This window comes from Columba livia, chromosome 1 (genome assembly GCF_036013475.1).
Source record: "Columba livia isolate bColLiv1 breed racing homer chromosome 1, bColLiv1.pat.W.v2, whole genome shotgun sequence".
NCBI lineage: Eukaryota > Metazoa > Chordata > Aves > Columbiformes > Columbidae > Columba > Columba livia.
The window spans coordinates 44,155,037-44,161,036 of NC_088602.1; positions in this window are offsets into that span (position 1 = coordinate 44,155,037).

Below are 6,000 nucleotides of genomic sequence, written 5' to 3' on the forward strand. Positions count from 1 at the left end.
ATATCTATACTGGAAGATGTATAGTTTGGAAGCCTCCAACATAGCAAGAAATCTAGGGATTTGTTGTTTCAATAGACAGATTTCCCATCTTCATTATTTATTTCTCCCTCACACTTAATCTCCTGAATAAAACTGATAAATTATTATGTTTTCTTTAAAAAAAAGTAAATAGCTTGTTGTGAAAAAACAAGCCCTGTAAGACCTTATACACCAACCTGGCAATATTCCATTTGAAAAAAGCTGAGACTTGCCAATTAGGAATTTTAGTCAAAAATGTTGAGCTCAATCAAGTGATATCCTTCACAAAAATGTGTTTTGCATAAACTCTCTTATCTTTTGTGACAATCTTCATTCAAAGGGAGTTCAACAAGGACTTGTTCATAAGCATATGCCGAGTGGCATAAATTATATTATCTCTCTATTTTAATAAATCCCCACATTTATTATTAACATTAAGCTGCTCAAATTAATGTCACAATACAAATTTACAATTACCCAAATTATTTAATTTACATTTTCTTTTAAGTATTGGTTCTAACTCTAGCTTTCTTAACAATCTTCTGGAACATGTCTAATATTCTAACAATTACTGAATATTAATCCTGAGAGCTCACTGACCAGCTCTTTTAAAATTCTTGGTGTGAAGTTATCCAGACATACCCATCTAAGACCATTAATAGTAGCTGTTTTAATATGCTCTTGAATTACTGTTGAAATGGAAAATATTTTTTCATTATCATATGATACAAATACATTATCGACTCAACTAGAGCACAGGAATATTTAGCATGTTTTTCTCCTTGCTTATCAACAGTTCTATGTGTTTTAGCTAAAACCAGACAATTGGTAGGGTTCTTAATACATAGCATGGACTGGTTTTAGATGTTCTTTTCAATGTGGGGTCATTGACTTCTTAGGCATCTCTCTTCCTCCATATTATTTTTCCACAATCACTGCTGTCAAAATTATATTTGCTGTTACTAGTTCTTTTCCCAGCTGTTGAGTATCTATAATTATAAGTGCTTTACCAAATGCCCTCTAAAGAGGCAGAAGGAAAGAGGAAGGGGTGTTTTGTTTTGACCAGCTTCTGTGGGATTGTAGACTTTGAGGACCACACTCACATCACTCACGCTCTGCCTAATTACCCACTGGTCATTACTTAAGCCTACTATTTATTTCAGCTTTGTCAAATTAGCCTTTTTAAATCACCAAGTTAAGAGCTTTTTGTTCCAGTCCTTTCTGCCGATTACAAACGGTACAATTAAATAATCATTTTGGGATGTCCACCAAAAGCCATTTTTTGACCCGTTGTCAGATCTAATAATTATAACCATGTCTAGTGCGGATTTCTGCTGTGCTGGATGCAAGACTGTTTGAGTACAGAGACTACTGCGTAATTTTAGAAATTGTGAAGACATTAGCGCCAGTAGCACGAGCTCTGCTGCTGCACCGCTAAGGGTACAGCTACGTGACCCACTGAAATTTACGTTCCTATCCTTGCTCTGAATAAGGCAGTTCAGGTACCATGGGGGACACGGCCACACAGGGTCATGAGCATCTCTGGAGAGCCAAAGTGGTCTCTGGGGGTCTGCAGCGAGAGGTCTGTGTGAGATATCACACAGCAGATATTCTGCTCAAAAGCCACCCAGATCTTCCTTCTGCACTCTGTAGGCAGCTGATTAAGCAGCTTATCCTTTCTTCCCCTGCTTGAAAGCACACAGCATAAGAGGTGAAGGATTTTTTCTTTTTTCTGACCGCATCCCGTAATTATTTTTGCTCTCGACGTCAGGATTTAGTTCCAAATGAGTATTCGCTGCCCTACTTCATTATGCTCCTTGGGACTGTTAAACAAGTAGCGTGTCACCGCTTTAATGCCCTCCTAGCCCGTCCAGCCAGAACATCCCCTCTACTACATCCAAGCCTTCAAAGGCTCCACTTCCCCAGCTGGCGGACCAGCATTTCACAAAACCCAAACCACTCCACATTATTTCTCTGATCAGGAGACTTCAGCCAGAACATGCAAGTACGGCAGTTCTACAGTTCGTGTTTGTTAACAAATTTTCGGCGTAAACACTGTGGAGCCAAAAACGCTTTCTTTAGTAGCAAAGAATGTGGGTTTGTCTCATGTATTCAAGCAGTTAAACATCAGCATAGGACCACCCAGCAATAACAAACGTTGCCAAACAGCATTTGCTTTTATAAAGCGGGCAGACTCCGCGTTGCACGGGGGAGGCAGAAGAAAAGAGTGGTGGGGGTTCCCATCAAACTTCAAGCGACAGGCAAACTGCCCTCCTAAAAATCCTGGATGTTATTTTCAAAGTAGCCTTTTAAATTAATCTCATGTAATTACCCCTTTTTCAAGATTTCCATCTGCGCTAGTAGTACATAAATAATTAAATGACGTGCTTAAGGAGCACGCTGTGGTAGTTTCTGGCCCTACCGTGCAACAAGTCAGAGCTGAGCGGCTGTATGACAAGGGATGAAACTACAGGAAACACTCGTCTCCTAAAGCTGAGTCAGTGACCTGTTGTTCTCCAAAAGGCCTGTTGTAATAAACAGCCTCCAGTTCAGATATGCATTAAACTTACAGAGGTCAAAAAATGGGGCTGGAAACAATAAAAGTTTTTCTGTACTTCCTCTTCTCAGGTGATCTGAGAACATTGAAATATGTACCTCAAACTGATAAATACGACGCTGTTACCTAAAGTTATTAAGAATCCTTAAAATCCAAGTAAAGCTTGGGTTCAGCTACTGAGTAAGATGTCTTGTTTCCTCCAGACAGGTTGATGATTCTTAATCCAAGAATTCAAGTAATGAGCAGTTGAAGTTTCCATCTAGAAGCATCTGTTCCACCAAGTCAGCACTGGCCTTGATAAATAGCAAATCAGACTGATGCATGCCAGTGTATACACACATGCTCAAGTTAAACTGGAGCGAAAATACTCGAACAGATCTCTGCATAGACAGATTTACATAATTAATCTGTAATTAGGCTTTATACAGTGCAGACTGACTCAGGTCAAAACACAGAAAATGCAGACATGGTAGGATCTTTACCTGTTGCTGCAAATTTTTTTTTCAAAGGTTATTTGTGGGTAAGTTTACATACCTTCATTCGGTTGTCACAAACCTTCACTGCTATTCTAACTTACTCATCTTGCAGTGGAGGAAAAATATGTTTAGCTAAAGGATAAAAACAAACCACAACTACAATTGCATCTGGGTGCTTTTAGTAATTTCAGCAAACTTCAAACGTAACTTTAAAAGTTCTGCCTCATTTTAACCGTGCAAAAGAGAAGCTTGAGTACACCACTCATTTTATAAAGTGTGTACAAAGCTTTGGAATGGTGGCTCTCCCTTGGCCTGTGGAATAGAGGAATTGGTTTGTTTGCTATTTTTATATCTTTATTTTCTAAAAAAAAAATGTGAAATCCAGTTCTCTGATGCTGGAGTCAGTCTGTTGAGAACGTTTCTACCTGACATGATGTGCCAGTTCAATTCCAGTAACGAAAAACACCAAGCTTGTTCAGGATGGTACACTCTTCGCTTCCAGCAGCACAGCAAAAACATGCTGAGGGGCTCCATTGGGAATGGGAAGTTTTTACACAACTCTCTTAGGGTATACTGAGGGGTTAGCAAAAATAAAACAACTCGCTTTCTGTACGTGCTTCACAACAAAGACTTGTCCAAGGGGAACTGGAGGTATTTTCCTGATTGTAAGGCTCTGCACACCAGAGCGGGAAGGTGGAACTGGATGACTATTGACGTGTTACGAGGGGAAAGAAATCAAGATGAAGTGTATTTTTACTCCAAATGCCAGGCTGAGCTAATTAGGGAGTGCCATGTGTTATTTTAGGAAGAATATCCTTTTCTCCACAGGGTCTATCACAGTATTTTTGGTAAAGTTAAATGAAAAAAGGGAACCGGGCTTGCCTTTGCATAAGCAAAGGGAACACCTCTGTAAGCTTGTCCTGAAATGGCAGCAGATAAAGGGACGCAGCAATAGACTATCGTTTCATGATTTTCCACATTCGCTTTAACAGAAAGTCACCCCGCTACATTCCTCGTTGTGGTGGTGCTGTATTATATAGCGCAAGTGGCATTTGCAAAGCCTGTCATGAGTTGAGATGGTACCTCGTGGGTAGTGCGATCCTGTTTGCAGCGGAAAGTCAGAATAGGAAAAAAGAATTACTTTCTCAGGTAAAAGGGTCATATTGGCTCTCTTTTGAAAGTTGAAAGTAAGAACAAAAAAACATTTCTTCCCCTGGGGAGATAGAGTCCAATGGGTGGTCAAAAGTACAGACAGCTACTGATTTTGCAAGAAAATTTATTTCCAATTCTCTAGTTAAGTTTACAGGAAAAAATGAGGTGGGTATTTGCTAACTCAGAACAGGCCTCTGAATGTGCTAAAAGCTCCTGAAATTATTATCAGACGTCATCCTATGGCTTCAAGTCTGGCTCAGTTCAACTGAGGTCCTCAGGCCTCCCTCACCTCATCCACATCTTCCCAACCCTCCCTGGCCCCTCCAAACAACTCACATACAGCTCCCCACCAACTCCAGCCCTTCTCCTCCCCACCAGGACAGCAAAACACATGTACCTTCCCTCAGAGGTATGTCTGGCGAAGCCCATGAGTTAGGAAAGCCGGGAGCCCATCTCCATCCACCCTGTCCCTGCTCCCACCCATCCTGAGCTCCTCTGCTCCCAAGCCCCCTCCCCGCCAAGCTCCCGACCGACCGCCGGGGACCCGACATTTGTTCTTGTTTTCTCCTGTCTCCCCTAATGGGTCCAACACTACTAAGCGAAGAGGAATGCGCAGAACAAGGGAGTTCAAAGTAATTGAGTCTACATTCATTCAGAAATCCTGGAGCCTTGCCCGCTCAGAACCTGCAGCATTTACATAGTTTCAGAAAGTTTAACCCTTTTTCGCCGAACCTGGTAACGCTCTTTCGAGCGCAGAGCGTTGCGCTTCTCTCACCGGTGACCAAAGACGCTGGAGGGAATCTTTCACATGCCCAGCTCCAGCTGCTTACCACCCAGCATTTTATTTCTCCTTTTTTTCCTCTGCAGGACAGTAATTTAAGACCTTGAGCTGTCATTTTGAAAAGATGCTCAGGGAACTGTATTACAGAGCAACAATCACTCACTGTAACTCCTGAATGCTTCTGCCGAACGTCTGTCTTACACGAACAGAACTGTGCTGGGTTTAAAAGAGCTTACTCGCTTTTCTGCTGCAAATTCGTCTCCTAAGGTGTAAACTCACTTATAACTCCATCTGCAAAATCAGTGAAAAAACAGAAACGTTCCAAAATTATTATAACTGTAAACTTGCATTTTTTTTTCTGATTATTATTTCTGAACAAACTCTCATTTCAATTTAATTTAGGAGATGATGCTAGTTTGCAGTTTACAACTGACTTTAAATTAGTAAGTAAAAATTATTCGTTCAAAGAAGTATAAAATCTAATAACAATGGACGTTCTTAAAACAGGTTAGCAATTTTTTTTTCTGAATCTAAGCATTCATTTAGACTATCTAAAAGCTAAACAATGCTGCACTGTATAGGTCAGATAAACAGCGAAGCTGAGCAGGAACAAGAGTGGATCTGACTTGCCTGTTTAATCCTTAGTGACAGCAGAAATGCTAAAATAAAACCTTTTAAAAATTATATGGTCTTTAGTAATCTTCCATTGACGGTTGGTTGACAAAAGGCCGTAGGAGTGAGCCCGTCGTTAGCACAAAAACGTGGTGATGGGATTGGATTTGTTTACCTGCAGTACAGACGTAGTTACATCCTTTTTTAAAAAACTAAAACACATTCAGAGCTCCTTCTGAAAATGTTTTCAGTATACACAGGTTTACTCAGCAATACCGTTCTAATCAGCCCGTCAAAGCGTTTGCCAGAGCAGGCCCATTATAAATGTACATATTTAAAACAAAGCAAAAGAAAGAAAAAAAAAAATTTGAAATTATCTGTTTATCATTCATTTAATCAGATGG